Here is a 15,351-nt window from a genome sequence, read left to right as displayed (position 1 = left end):
GACTCTTCTGACTTCCATGGGCACCAGGTACCGGTAAAGAAAATTATTTATTTTTTATTAGATTTTCAGATTTTGTTTTATGTGTAATTTTCCTGTGTGTACATATGTGCACTACATGTGTGCTTGGTACCGGAGGCAGTCAAAAGAGAGAATTGGATCTCTTGGAACTTGGAACATGGTTGAAAATCACTATGTGAGTGGTGGGAATTGAATCTGGGACCTTTGCAAGGCCAACAACTGCTCTTATCCCACTCAGCCATTTCTCCAGCTCCCCCCCCCATATTAATTTTTAAGTTTCAGAAACAAGTTTTAGATGTCTAAATAAAGAAAAGCATGGGGCTGGTGAGATGGCTCAGTGGGTAAGAGCACCCGACTGCTCATCCAAAGGTCCAGAGTTCAAATCCCAGCAACCACATGGTGGCTCACAACCATCTGTAATGAGATCTGGCGCCCTCTTCTGGAGTGTCTGAAGACAGCTACAGTGTACTTACATATAATAAATAAATAAATCTTTAAAAAAAAAAAAAAAAGAAAAGCAACTTTTTTCTCAGAGCCAGGATGAGGTCTCACCCGTTGGCAGGAAACCCTCCATTACTGAGCCTAACCCACGACCCTATATTACTAACAACTTTTTCATTTTTTAACATTTATTTACTTTGGGCTGCAGAGATGGCTCAGTGGTTAAGAGCACTGACTGCTCTTCCAGAGGTCCTGAGTTCAAATACCAGCAATCACATGGTGGCTCACAACCATCTGTAATGTGTTTGGACACCCTCTTCTGGTGTGTCTGAAGACAGCGACAGTGTACTTACATATATAATAAATCTAAAAAAGAAAAAAATTTATTTAATGTACATGAGTACCCCATCTGCATGCCAGACTTGTGTTTCTGAGAACTGAACTCAGGACCTCTACAAGAACAGCCAGTGCTATTAACCATTGAGTCATTTCTCCATTCCCAGCCCCTCCCCACAACTTTTTAAAACATTACTATTTATATTTTATGTGTGTGGCCATGTTCCACAGTGTGTAAATGGAGGTCAGAATACAACTAGCAGAAGTCTAGTCTTTCTTTCTGCTATGTGGAGTCCAGGGATCAAACTCTGGCACCAGAGTTGGAAGCATGTGCCTTTAACCACTAAGCCATCTCACTGGCCTACAAGGGTTCGTTTTGTTTTAAATGTGTATGGGTATACATGCAGGTATCTCCATTCATCCCAACAGAGGCCTGGTGCCCAAGAAGGCCAAAAGTGGGCCTCAGATTTGTTAAAGACAGCTGTGAGCCACCATCAGTCCTGAGAGTTGGGTCGGGTCCTCTTGAAGAGCAGCAACTGAAACTGAGCTACCTTTCCATAACCCCTAGATAGGGTTTCTCTGTGTAGCCCTGGCTCTGTGTCCTGGAATGCTCTGCACACCAGGCTGGCCTCAAACTCAGAGCTCCTCCTGCCTCTACCTCCCATGTCCCAAACCCCAGAATTAAAGGTGTGCACCACCACACCCAGCTCTACCAACTTTTATTTTTTTTTATTACATATTTTCCTCAATTACATTTCAAATGCTATCCCAAAAGTCCCCCATACCCTGCCCCCCACTTCTCTACCCACCCATTCCCACTTTTGGGCCCTGGCGTTCCCCTGTACTGGGGCATATAAAGTTTGCATGTCCAATGGGCCTCTCTTTCCAGTGATGGCCTACTAGGCCATCTTTTGATACTCTACCAACTTTTAAAGGGAGGTTATTCACTGCTTATCACAAGTCCCAATCCGTGTGTGCCTTAATTCCCAATCCTTAACCAGGTACCAACTCAAACTGACTTCCGTCCACAAGCAACTATGTCCCTCGGCCAAAAAGTCACAAAACCTGGTCTTCAATGCCTCATCAAAGACTTCCAGACAGGTGTGTGTGGATCACACCTTGTAAAAGGTAGAAGTGGGGGCTGGAGAGATGGCTCAGCGGTTAAGAGGACTGACTGCTCTTCCAAAGGTCCTGAGTTCAAATCCCAGCAACCACATGTAATGAGACCTGATGCCTTCTTCTCAGGCCATCTGAAGACAGCTACAGTGTACTTATCTATAGTAATAAATAAATCTTTGGGCCAGAGTGAGCAGAGGACCTAAAATTCAATTCCCAACAACCACATGAAGGCTCACAACCATCTGTACAGCTAAAGTATACTCATATACATAAAATAAATAAATCTTAAAAAAAAAAAAGAGGTAGAGGTGGAAGTGTAATAGGTAGTTTAAGCTCATCTGTGGGCCCATCGAGTTCAAGGCTGACAAGAAGCTGAATTTAAAAACAAAAACAGGGCTGGTGAGATGGCTCAGTGGGTAAGAGCACCCGACTGCTCTTCCGAAGATCCAGAGTTCAAATTCCAGCAACCACATGGTGGCTCACAACCATCCGCAACGAGATCTGGCGCCCTCTTCTGGAGTGTCTGAAGACAGCTATAGTGTACTTACATATAATAAATAAATAAATCTTAAAAAAAAACAAAAACAAAAACAAACAAAAAACAGTATTTTCAACAAGTTTCCTTCCACTAGAAGGAAGCTGAGGTTATAGCTCTGTTACAGGGTACATCCTCAACTCAATCACCAGCACCACCCCCACCCCCAGTCAAGGAAGGCAAGCAAAGGCAACTCTGGAAGAAGTCGTGCCCAAAAGAGATTTTGGTTTTTCGAGACAGTGTTTCTCTGTGTAGCCCTGGCTGTCCTGGAACTCGCTCTGTAGACCAGGCTGGCCTTGAACTCAGAAATCCGCCTGCCTCTGCCTCCCAAGTGCTGGGATTAAAGGCGTGCACCACCACTGCCCGGCCTAAAAGAGAATTTAAAGCAGGGGCTAGAGAGATGGCTCCGCAGGCCTGAGTTCAATTCCCAGCAAACACATGGTGGCTCACAACTATGCTTAATGGGATCCGATCTGATGCACTCTTCTAGTATGTGCCTGAAGACAGCTACAGTGTACTCATATACATTTTTTAAAAAAGAAAAAAGAAAGAGAAAGAAAAAAAAGAAAAGGAAAGGAAAGGAAAGGAAAGGAAAGGAAAGGAAAGGAAAGGAAAGGAAAGGAAAGGAAAGGATTTCTTGGTCAAAACTTGTAAAACTTTACCTCAGGCTCTTTGGTGACAGTTTCCTTTGACTCCAAGTTCATCTCCACTCCCCATTTTACAAACAAAATAGCTACAACTCTTATCAGAAGATGAGCATGGCAGCACTTGGACTTCTAGAGACCCGGACTGCAACAAGTTTGAGGCTACTCAATGAGTTAGAAACCAACCTGGCTACAAAGTAACACATCAAAACCTCACTCCCAGGCTGACCCTGTTTTAAACTAAAACAAGTTCAAGGCTAACAATGGAAAGTAAAATCACTTTAGACCAGTCTATATACTGCAAGTCGGGATTCTACTTTCTAGATGCATTTATATCATTAAGGGTAAATAAAACACCATACCTAAAAGGAGGCCAGAAGAGCGTGCCACGTGTCTGTCCTCCCAGCCCTCAGGAGACTAGGGCAGGCGGATTTTGAGGTCAGCCTAGCTATGTACCTTGGCTAAAACTCTACCTCAAATGTGCATTCATTTAAATAAACTCACTCTCGTAGCCATGTTCTTCCATCATTTCTCCCAAAACAATAAAATTTACTCAAACTAATACTAAGAGAGACCCCTGATGAGTACTTGAGTCACCCGGAAAGGGAAGTAAACAAAGCAGTTCTAAACGAAGTTCCCCACAATCGACCCTGGCTAGCCAATCCACATTTAGAGAGAGCCCAGAGGAAAGCAGAGCAGCTGGAAGCTGCCCGGAGAGCAATTACCACAATCCTTCCTCATGGCCTCATCTCTGCCTTGTTACTACTTCCACCCATATTTCAAACAAAACAATCTCCCTTTCTCTGAAATGTTTAGTTTTTGAAGGTCAGAGGCAGCAAGGAAACAAATGGGGGAGGGGCCAGAATTGTGGGGAAACATACAGGTCACCCATTGGGAGTGAGGGGAGGATCTCCTACAGAACTTAAATGAACCCTAAGTAGGAAAAATCAGGTAAGAACATAATGACAGCAATCAAGTGTAGAATGGGAAACTAAACACCTTTGCCCACTAAGACAAATCTCATAGCAACTGGAAAAGGGCCCTAGCCAAAAGGCCCTGAAGGCAGACAAGATATACTGGACCACCTCCAAAGTAGAATTTCTCTCCTAAACTAGGTAAAGAGCACACCAAAGAACCAGCCCGATGTCTAAGCTACACTACAGGAGAACTTAGGCATGATAGCTGCCTCCCCTCTGTTGGTTTATTTACTGTTTTAGTGTTGGTTATTCGAAAAACCAACTCTTTTTTTTTTTTTTTGATTTTTTTTTTTTGATTTTTCGAGACAGGGTTTCTCTGTGTAGCCCTGGCTGTCCTGGCACTCACTTTGTAGACCAGGCTGGCCTCGAACTCAGAAATCCGCCTGCCTCTGCCTCCCGAGTGCTGGGATTAAAGGCATGCGCCACCACACCCGGCTGAAAAAAACAACTCTTAAAAGAACAGGCACCAGATGGTGGTACCTCATGCCCTTAAGCCTGGCACTCGGGAGGCAGAGACAATCTCTTGAGTTCAAGGCCAGCCTGGACTACAGAGCAAGTTCTAGGACGGTCAGGAACACACAGAGACCCTTTCTTGAAAAACTTAAGGAAGGTTAAAAAAAAAAAAACCTAAACAACAACAACAACAACAAAAAATTCAGGGCTGGAGAGATGGCTCAGTGGGTAAGAGCACCCGACTGCTCTTCTGAAGGTTCAGAGTTCAAATCCCAGCAACCACATGGTGGCTCACAACCATCTGCAACAAGATCTGACTCCCTCTTCTGGAGTGTCTGAAGACAGCTACAGTGTACTTATATATAATAAATAAATAAATCTAAAAAAAAAAAATTCAGAGGGCGTATTAGCATGCCCATTGGTAGGAGAGAAAAAAAAGACAGAAAAGAAAGAAAAAACTTTACAATAGAAGATATAAATATAAACACTATTCACAGAGAGAGAGAGAGATCATTGTAACCAGGCACAGTAGTGTTTGGCTGTAATCCATGCAAACTGAAATCCCAGCATAGAAAGACTGAGGCAAGAGGTGCATGGTGACTCATGCCTTTAATCCCAGTGCTTGGGAGGCTGATGCAGGTGGATCTCTATGGGTGCAAGGCCAGCCTGGTCTACAAAGCAAGTCCAGGACAGCCAGGGTTGTAACATAAAGAAACCCTGTAAAAACTATCAAGCGAGCGAGCTAGAGAGACTGAGACAAGAGGATCTCAAGTTAAAAGCCAGTCTTGGCTAAGTAGTGCAACCCTCTCTCAAAACGCCCTCCCCAAAAATGGCATGCTCTTCAAATAAATGATCTCTGGGTACCTCATGGAATCACCTAAAAGCTCCAATTGTTACTGTACACAATTGCTGAAGAAAAGTAAAGAGTAGGCAGAATATGCACTTGGAAATAGAGTAGAAAGGCGTATTAGTGGTAGTAAACTACGAGATTATGTTAAAGCAAAAAAACTGCAGGAAGACTTCCAAGACCAACCCAAACAGAAAACACGAATCCTAAGTGGTGACAGTTGACATGCCTGGGCAACTAAACCTGAAAATGCAGGGGGGAAGGTGGGAGATCTGACTAGTAAAGTGATAAACTGCTAAGGAAAACTGAGCTGGGACGCACCAGGCTAAAGAACTTGTTTGAAATTTCTAACAACGCTTTACAGTTCACAAGCACTCTTACCTCACCTTAAAGAATAAATAAACTATGACACCACCAGACTTCAATAGGGCATAAAGAAGAAAACTCAGAGTTTCAACTAACACCAAAGACCTCAGGAATGAAAAGTAGTAAAATTGAACTATGCCTTCGGATTAAGTGGGGAAGAGACTAGAGCGCAGAAGTTGGGCACTAAGACCAGTCCCAGGACAGGCGCCAGACTAGAAAGCTGAAAGGTGGTCAGGACGGGACGACAGCGTGGCGGACGAGCTCCTGCCAACGTGCAGGGACCGAGGTGGGAGAGAAAACCACACCCTCCAGGATAAAAACCCAAAGGGGGGGAGGGGAAGGCGCCCCCTGGGGCTGGGTGGGGCCGGCCAACTAGGATGGGGGTTGGGGGGTGGAGCAGGAAGCACAGGGCAACCTGAGCGGGAGAGGAAAGAGAGTGCTCAGGCCTGGACACACTACGGAAACACGAAGCCAGCAAGGGAAGCTCGGCCCGATCCACCCGAGTAGACGCTGGGGCATCCCAAAGGGGGCTGGGAGTTCAGAAGACCTTATCCCAGGTCCAGAAAGCATACACTGCAGGTTTCAGGGTCCTGGGGAACAGGCTGAAGGGGACAGGGTGACAATTACCGCTGCTGCTCTCGTTGGACTCGGGACCCGCCGCCGCCGCCGCCGCTCGTTACCTGCCAATGTGCCTCTTACAAAGCGGCGGCGGCGGCAGAGGCGGCCCTGCCCGTCACGTGATCCCTACGTCATGGGAGAGGGTGGAGCCAGTACTTTAAGCTTGAACCGGGTTACCCGGCTAGCTAACACAGCTCTGGAAGCTGAGCGAGAGGAACTATGTGGAGGCGGCGGGGATGCTGGCATTGCTTGTGGTCAGAATTTCAGGGTCGTATTATCCGCCGCCTATAGAGAACCCACTATTAAAGCGTGCAGTCGCGCTATGATGACCTCAGAAACACTGCAAGATGCTCGATGCGTGCGGCTCTTTCGTCACGTGACATGGTGCAGCCACTCAAAGCAAGCCTGGCTTCTAGACGTTTTGGGAGTGAACTACAACTCCCAGAGTGCTGCGCGGCAAAAGCACTGTATACGACCGCCTTTTCTCAGCGTGCTCCTAAGTACAACTTCTGACTCTGGCTCCTTCGAGCATCTTATGGCTAGCTTCCGAGTTAGTACCAGTGGGTGCCACCTGCCAAGCGAACCAGCGTGGTTCCTGCTGGGAGGTGTAGTTCTGGTGGAAAGTGGGTCTAGCTCCCACGTTGCGGGACTGGCGCTCCGCCCTGCCCTCTGCGCGGGAAAACGCCAACGGCCAGCTGCTGAGCCAGACACCCAGAACGGCCTCCGCTGAAGGCCACGAGACTTCAGTGTAGTCAAATGCGGACTGCTTTCTGCTTCCCAACTCTCTTCTGCAGGAAACAACTACCATTCCTTGAACGCCAACGCGATGTTAGAGGTTTATACAGTCGTGTTCTAGCCCAAAAGGCTACTAGTATCGGACCGGTTTTGCAAATAGGAAAGGAAAAGTTACTTTCTGGCATAAGAAACCTAAATCAGGTTTTCCTTGTTGAGAAGTTACCTGATCCACCTCTTAGTAAAGATGTTAACCTCAGGAGATTAAGCAAAAGTAATGGAGTTTTGTTGTTTTTTGGTTTTTTGAGACAGGACTTCCCTGTTTTGGAACTTGCTCTGTAGACCATACTGACCTCAAACTCACAGAGTGCTGGGAGTAAAGGCCCGTGACACCACAGGCCAACTCAAATAAAGATTAATCACTAGCATATCTTTAAATAAATAAATAGATAGATAGATAGATGTTGCGCTGGAGAGATGGCTCAGTGGTTAAGAGCACTGACTTCTCTTCCAGGTCCTGAGTTCAATTCCCAGCAACCACATGGTGGCTCACAACCATCTGTAATGGGATCCAATGCCCTCTTCTGAGGTGTCTGAAGACAGCACAGTGTACTCACATATATTAAATAAATATATATATATATATATATATATATATATATATATATTTTTTTTTTTTTAGATGTTTAAAACACTTTATCTCCAGCCCAGACTAACCTAACCTTATTGTGCAGTACATGGTGACCGCTAACTCTCAGCAGTCATCCTGCCTTGGTCTCCTAAATGGTGGGATTTCAAGGATTATACACAAGAGCCACCCACCATGCCTGATTAATATGTATTTCAAATATATACATACATACCATTCATATATATGTGTGTGTGTATATAATGTATATAGATGTTTTACCTGTATGTATATATGTACCACATACATGCCTGGTCAGAACATGGGATTGGATCCCCTGAAATTGGAGTTAGAGATAGTTATGATCCATATTCTAGGTGCTGGAAATCAAACCAACATCCTCTGGAAAGACAATTGCTCTAAACAGCTGAGCTATATCTTGTTAAAAATTATACATTTAAACATAATAAACCAGCACTCAGGAGGCAGAGGCAGGCGGATTTCTGAGTTCGAGGCCAGCCTGGTCTACAAAGTGAGTTCCAGGACAGCCAGAGCTATACAGAGAAACCCTGTCTTGAAAAAAAAAAAACAAAACAAAAAACAAAAACCAACCCACACATAATAAAATGTGACTATGTGGCTATTGTCTATGTGTAGCTTATTAGGTTAGATACATCCACAACGTTGGAATTAAGAGGTTAAGGAGTGGTGGTGTAAGCCTTTGGTCCCAGGAAGCAGATGCAGGCTGCCGAGTTTACAGAGCAAGTTCCAGCAGGACAGCCAGGGCTACACAGAGAAACCCTGCCTGGAAAAACTAAAAAAAAAAAAAAGAAAAAATATAATCCTGGTTCTCTGGAAGAGTAGCCAGTGCTTTTAAATGTTGAGCCATCTCTCCAGCCACAATTACTTTGTTATTTTTAATTATGCATGTGTATAAGAATGTTCACAAGTGTCTGGGGACCACAGGCATCAGATCCCTGGAGTTAGAGTGGCAGGTGCTTGTGATACACCCGACATGAGTACTGGGAATTGAACTAGGCTCCTCTGCAAGAGCAGCGAGTAGAGCCAGAGAGTTGGCTTAGCAGTAAGAGCACTGGCTGCTTCTCCAGAGGACCCAGGTTTGATTCTCAGCACCCACATGATACCTCACAACTCTTGTGTGCTAAATGAAAATAAGCGAGCCTGGGAGACGATGGGTTAGCAGATATTCCAGGCAGACGTTCTTGGCAGGGAAATTGTGTGAGCCTCCGGCAGAAAAGAGTTCAGTTTGTCTGAAGGGACAGTGCTTTGGGACTCACTTGTCATCTGTGCAAAACTTTCCTGTTTGGTTTCTAAGATTCTCCAGATGTTACTGCTGGAAGAAATGTGATCACAATGAGTAATTCGGGGCACAACAGTATTCGAGGAAGAACAGAGGGGTTCACCAACCTGTTCAGTCTGACTTGGACTTTTCTCCAGACAAATGCAATCTCCCAGCAGTTTGAGACCTGTCCCAGGCCAAAGAACAAAGTGAGTACACATGTTTTCCTCCTAAGGCATTTGCAAAACCAAATGCCTGTTAGTTAAGGATAAGCCACGATGTTCTCATCTTGTCTGACAATGAGCTCTACTCTTGGGAAGAGTGTGAAGTGGGTCGTTCATGTGAGGAATGAGCTCTGAACTCTTCTCCAGCTCCCTTAACAATATTCTTTTTTTTTTATTTGTGTGTGTCTGTGTATGTGTGTGTATGTGTATTTCTTGATTTCTTTTTTTTTTTTTTTTTTTTTGGTTTGGTTTTTTTTGAGTCCTTGATCTCACTATTTAAATCATGCTGGTCTTTGCCTACTTCTGACGCCTAGTGCTGGAGCTAAAGGCATGGGCCACCATGTCCAGCTTTGTACTGTTTTAAGACAGGGTCTTACTTGGCAGGCCGAGTGGACCTGGAACCATCAGCAATCCTCTAGCCTTGGTCTTGCAAATGCTGAGATTACAGGTGTGAACCATGTACTAGAACCACTTACTTGAGGAAAAGAAAAAGAGCTTCATTGAGGGCTGGAGAGATGGCTCAGTGGTTAAGAGCACCGACTGCTCTTCCAGAGGTCCTGAGTTCAATTCCCAGCAACCACATGGTGGCTCACAACCATCTGTAATGGGATCTGATTGCTGTATGCTGGCCCTCGGCCTACTTGAACCGGATACCCCTAGGAGGCAGGCTGGGTCTGAAAAAGACTTAGATGGCAAGAGAGATAATGAAGCCAAGAAGATTCCCTGTTCAAGGCTCAATGTTTATTAGCAGTCTGAGCTTATAATGGGGGAAGCCCATCCCCTGCCACAGCCAGGCTTCTTGATGTTTTGTTGCCAAGTTGTTAGCACTTAGTCTGCCAGAGCCCTTAGCAGTAAGTCGCCAATTTTACAGGTAGTCAACTATCTCAGGAACATCTTGGGAAGACAGGTTCAGCCTCTGGCAGGTAGTAGAATCTCAGGGCAGATGTCACTTCAAAAGAAGCCAGCCAAGTCGCAGGTGCCCCGCCTCAGTGGCGACAAGGTTTGTACCAGCCCGCTTCAGGCTGGGGGAGGCTACATCTGATGCCCTCTTCTGGTGAGTCTGAAGACAATGACAGTGTACTCATATACATAAAATAAATAAATAAATAAGCCGGACAGTGGTGGCACACGCCTTTAATCACAGCACTTGGGAGGCAGAGGCAGGCAGATTTCTGAGTTCAAGGCCAGCCTGATCTACAGAGTTGAGTTCCAGGACAGCCAGGACACTGAGAAACCCTGTCTCGAAAAACAAAAAAAAAAAAAAAGAAAGAAAAAAGGGGGCTGGTGAGATGGCTCAGTGGGTAAGAGCACTCGACTGCTCTTCCAGACTGCTCTTCCGAAGGTCCGGAGTTCAAATCCCAGCAACCACATGGTGGCTCACAACCATCCGTAACGAGATCTGACTCACTCTTCTGGAGTGTCTGAAGACAGCTATAGTGTACTTACATATAATCAATAAATAAATCTTAAAAAAAGAAAAAAGAAAAAAAATACCCCCATCAAAAGGATTAGAGGGATGGCCCAGCAGTTATGAGCACTGGCTGTTCTTCCAGAGGGCTGCGTTCAATTCCCAGCAACCATGTGACAGTTCACAACTGTCTATAACTTCAGTTTTAGGGGATTCAATACTCTTTTCTGGCCTCCATGGGCACCAGGCAACTCATAGACATGCATGCAAGCAAAACACCCACACACATAAAAGCAATAATAAAAAATGTTTAAAATAAGACCTTTTAGCAGCTGGGCAGTGGTGGCACATGCCTTTAATCCCAGCACTTGGAAGGCAGAGACAGACAGATTTCTGAGTTCGAGGACAGACTGGTCAACAGAGTGAGTTCCAGGACAGTCAAGGCTCTACAGAGAAACCCAGTCTCGAAAAAAAAAACCAAAAACAACAACAACAAAAAAACCCTTTTAGCTAGATGTGGTGGCACACACCTTTAATCCCAGCACTCAAGAGGCAGGGGCAAGCTAATCCCCTGATGAGGTGAGGCCAGCCTGATCTACAGAGTGAATTCCGGGACAGCTAGACCTATGTAGAGAGACCTTGTCTCAAAAAAAAAAAATATATATATATATATATATACACACACACACATATACAAAACTTTAAAAGATGACTCCATCTCCATCTCAAAATCAGAACCATGTATATGTAATGTAGATAAACATGTATGTAATGTGTATATACACATGGACACATGCATGCTAGAATGCACACACACACTCAAGGACACATACACATAAAATTAAAAAAAAAAAAGCCAGTCATGGTGGCACATGCATTTAACCCCAGCACTCTGGGGGCACAGACAGATAGATCTCTATGAGTAGGAGTTCAAGGCCAACCTGGTCTACATAGTGAGTTCCAGGGCAGCCAGGGCTATTACACAGAGAAACCCTGTCCCAAAAAACCTAAACAAACAAACAAACAAACAAAAACTAAATAAAAATTTAATAAGATTTTTGCTATGTCAAGTTGTCTCTTCTCAAGTACAAATTCCTGAAACATTTTAAAGACCTCAGCTGAACTTGTTAACGCAAGGAAAGCTATAGGTCACTTGTTACTCTAGGACACACAACTGTGGACCCTCTGTGCAGTCAATTGAGACTGGGGGGTAGCAACCTGTGCAGGATGCCATTTAGGGACGGTTGTTGGCAATGACAGGTATTCAGGGAAGCTTCTCCCTTCATTTTATTTTATTTTACTTTATATTATTGAGACAGGGTTCCCCTATGTAACCCTATCCTTAAACTTGCTAGACAGAACATGGTGGCCTACAGGTCTCTATCCTTCTGCTCAGCTTCTCCTGATTGTCAGTATCTCAGTTTAAGTATGATTTTGTAGGTAGGTCATTAGGCAGGCCTTGAATTTGCTGCTATCTTCTTGCTTCTGCACAGAGTGCTGGGGTCACAGGGATGCGCTGCATACCCAGACCTTCATGGTTGAATCTTCTAATAGTTAAATCTTCACCTTGTGGCCAGGCGGTGGTAGCAGTACTCCAGACAAACAAAAACAACAACAAAAATGAACGAACAAAATCACTTTGTTACCAACTTAGAACCAAATATTACCTTACAGCTATGTCTTCTCCCAGAGATATTTATATATGAGGGAACCGAAGCACTGAGAAGTTGGGTAGCTTGCCCAAAATCTCACTCACAGATCTCTAGGACATCCTACCAATATCTAGACACTAAGGGATAACTGAGGTGAGCTTGATTTAAAAAAAAAAAAAAAGTTACAGGATTTGTCCCAGTACTCGGGGCCATTTTTCAAGGAAGAAAGACTGGGCCAGAGGGGACAGCAGAGAGGGAGCAGAGAGCCAATGGAAATGGGACACATCTGCAGGGACTCAATGGAGATAAATAAGCCCAGCCTTCCTGGCCTTCTCATTCCTCCTCCTCACCTGGCCTTGCCTCCACCTCCCAAGGCTGCTGTCCCAGGCTTATCCCCACCTCTGTATGCAGAATTTCAACCTCTGCTCTTTACCACCCTAATTTGGGCTTAGAGTGTGTAACACAGTAAACTTCTGGGAAAGTAAGACTTCAGAAACATGCAGGGTAGGGAGCCAACCCTTCCTGGACCAACACAGACTGTGACAACCTGTAATTGCAGCACTGGAGAAACTGAGGCAAAAGTATTGCTGAGTTACAGACTAGTAGGGGCTGCACAGGGAGCTTCTAGCAGCTCCCTAGCTGGATAATAGAGTTTGCTAGAAGATAGAGATTGATAGATGATAGAGATAGATAATAAGTAGATGATAGATGATATAGGTTGATAAATGCGATATAGAGATTGATAGATATTTAGACAACAGCTTAGACCCTGCCTTCAAGTAACCTAAATCAAAGCCGGGTGTGGTGGCACACGCCTTTAATTCCAGCACTTGGGAGGCAGAGGCAGGCAGATTTCTGAGTTTGAGGCCAGCCTGGTCTACAAAGTGAGTTCCAGGACAGCCAGGGCTATACAGAGAAACCCTGTCTGGAAAAAACAAAACAAAACAACAAAAAAAGGGAGGGAGAAGGAGGGAGGGAAGGAGAAAGGGAGGGAGGGGAGAGAGAGAGAGAGAGAGAGAGAGAGAGAGAGAGAGAGAGAGAAGAAGAAGAAGAAGAAGAAGAAGAAGAAGAAGGAGGAGGAGGAGGAGGAGGAGGAGGAGGAGGAGGAGGAGGAGGAGGAGGAGGAGGAGGAGGAAGAGGAAGAGGAGGAGGAGGAGGGAGGGAGGGATATCCAAATCTACAGTAGGCAAGCTTGACCCTCTGTGGCTGTTCAAGTCCCACCTCAAACCTTGGTGGAGGAAACAGGAGACCTTCAAGGGAATTAAACCTTAAAACAGCACTGGAGGAGGTAGGGCTGGAGAGATGGCTCAGCAGTTAAGAGCATATATACTGCTGTTCTGGAGAAGGTTGGTTCAATTCCCAGGACCCATGTAACTCCAACTACAGGGGGGTCCCACATCTCTGGCCTCTGGAGGAACCCACCCATTCAAATGCACAGTACAAAGACATACATATACATTAAAAATAATGAAAATAAGTATTTGAAATGGTGTGAGCTGTGTAGAGAACTTTCCTACCATGCATAAGGCCTTGGGTTTGAATCTCCAAGGAAAAATTAACTTTAGCCTGCTATCGTTCTAAAGCCTGAGGCAGAAAGCTGTTTTGAGCCCAGGAGTTCAAAATGGGAGGGAGAGAGATTAAGAATCAAAATGGGGACTAAGCAGTGGTGGTGTACTCCTTTATTCCCAACACTAGGGAGGCAGAGGCAGGAGCATCCCTGTCAGTTCCAGACCAGCTTAGTCAACAGAGCGTTACACAGAGAAACTCTGTCTCAAAACAAACAAGCAAGCAAAAACAGATCTCTTTGGCTATATCTTGACCCAGAGCCCCTCTGCTTCTCCAGGCCTAAGTAATCTTAGGTGGCAATGAGACTCTGGGAAGCAGGTTAAACCAGTTTCTACAGGCCTGGACCTGCCTTGATAGAGAAGAGCCCTACTGAATGCTCCTTTCAAAACTTTAATCACAGCCAACTACAGAGGTCCAGGAGACCTAGACAGGGAAAAGACACACACTAGCACAAATCTCAAAAAACAAATGGAGCTCAATTGGATCTTTTAGTGCTGTAGTCCCCGGGGGGCAAAACTGTGGTTGCCTTTTTGCCCTGTTCTGCGGAGCTCACAGTGGTAGCTGAGTCCTCTATTCCTCCATTCCTAGGGCCTCCTCATTCCTATGGGACAGCTTCGTTCCTCAGAGTTACTAAGACAATGGGTTTTCAGTTTCTTCCTCCGGGTTGCTCTGAGTTCCCTGAGTCCTATGGAAAAGCCACTAACGTCCCTTTCATGGCTGGCCTCTCTCTGGCCTTACTGTGGTTATACAGTGTAGACTCCAACCGGAAGGAATTATGAGGCTCCAGGTCAGCATTTGGCTAATGGCCTGGTGGGAGCCTCGAGGGCCTGAAGCTGTGTGTTGAAGTTATCTCTAATCAGTGCCTCTCTTCCTTGTTGCTCGTGGTTATTCTGGCTGAGTTCAGATGAAAGAGATCGTCCATCTCCCCAGGACTGTAAATCCAGTATAAAATCGCAGTAAATGACTCTGGTCCTTCAAAGCCTGAAGAATGCCTTACTCCTTTCTTGGATCAAAGAAGGTCAAATCCGTCCAGAGAGAGTTAATGAACCGCTTACTTAGAGTTGACCAGCTGCCTAGAGCCAGGCATGCTTGACCTGGGAGACTGAGGCAGGAGATTGACAACTTCAAGGCCCATTTGTAGCACAAACTTATTTCAAAAAAGCTGAATTAAAGCCAGGCAGAGTGTGCACACCTTTAATCCTAGCACTAGGGGAAGCAGGGGCAGGAGGATCTCTGAGAATTAGAGCCCAGGCTGGTCTACATAGTGAGTTCAGGCCAGACAGGATTACACAGCGAGACCCCCAAAGAGAGGGGGAGGGGCTCAGAAGGCGTCCACGGCTGAGCCTGACCTCCTGAGTCTGTTCCCTGAGACCTACACAATGGAAGGAAAAAACTGACTCCCACCGCTTGCCCTGTGACCTAAACACGTGCAGAGACACCCTTCCCCCACCCCCAATAAATAAGTACAGTTAATTAAGTAAATCGAA

General features: G+C 45.3%; 1 protein-coding gene across 3 annotated transcripts in view; it reads right to left on the bottom strand.

The window, feature by feature from the left end:
* Positions 1–6,464, bottom strand: part of Ubap2 (ubiquitin associated protein 2) — an 82,440-nt gene extending 75,976 nt beyond the window's left edge. For all 3 annotated transcript variants that reach the window (XM_029476251.2, XM_021159993.3, XM_021159994.3), the window contains exon 1: positions 6,364–6,464. The gene's annotated coding sequence lies outside the window, so the exon portion shown is untranslated. The remainder of the gene's footprint in view (positions 1–6,363) is intronic.
* Between the last annotated feature and the right edge of the window lie 8,887 nt (positions 6,465–15,351).

This window comes from Mus caroli, unplaced genomic scaffold, assembly GCF_978045245.1.
Source record: "Mus caroli unplaced genomic scaffold, Mus_caroli_1 scaffold_6, whole genome shotgun sequence".
Lineage (NCBI taxonomy): Eukaryota > Metazoa > Chordata > Mammalia > Rodentia > Muridae > Mus > Mus caroli.
Note: the sequence above shows the minus strand (reverse complement) of the source record. Positions and strands in the feature narration are given on the sequence as shown.